The 350-nt window shown below is 37.4% G+C and overlaps 1 protein-coding gene across 1 annotated transcript in view; it reads right to left on the reverse strand.

Moving 5' to 3' along the window:
* tspan12 (tetraspanin 12) overlaps window positions 1-350 on the reverse strand; it is an 8,968-nt gene that overhangs the window by 7,429 nt on the left and 1,189 nt on the right. The window lies entirely within an intron of this gene.

The following is a 350-nucleotide window of genomic DNA, read 5'->3' on the forward strand; positions in this document are numbered from 1 at the left end:
GAAATGTACAAGTGAAGAAGAAACTTCAGTGTGAAACTTTTCAGGACCCTCCGCTGGCTTCGTCTTTACACACTCATCATTCAAAGCACAACTTTATTTGAAATGGGAGTTTCCAAAGACACCAAACATGTGCCACTGAACTTCGGGGAAATGGGAATAAAATGATGCAGCACAACATTTGATGGAGTCTGAGCTTTGAATATTTCATCAGTGGAAACACCATGAAGAAAAACATGATAGACACAATAGATGATATTATAAGACAGAGCGGGAAAAGAATTCAAGTCCATAGAAATTCACTCATATTATTGAAGTGAATGAAATAAAGTGAAGGGGAACTTTAAGGCTTC

This window comes from Seriola lalandi, unplaced genomic scaffold (genome assembly GCF_002814215.2).
Source record: "Seriola lalandi dorsalis isolate HSWRI2012SDOR001 ecotype SW California unplaced genomic scaffold, Sedor1 jcf7180002055008, whole genome shotgun sequence".
NCBI lineage: Eukaryota > Metazoa > Chordata > Actinopteri > Carangiformes > Carangidae > Seriola > Seriola lalandi.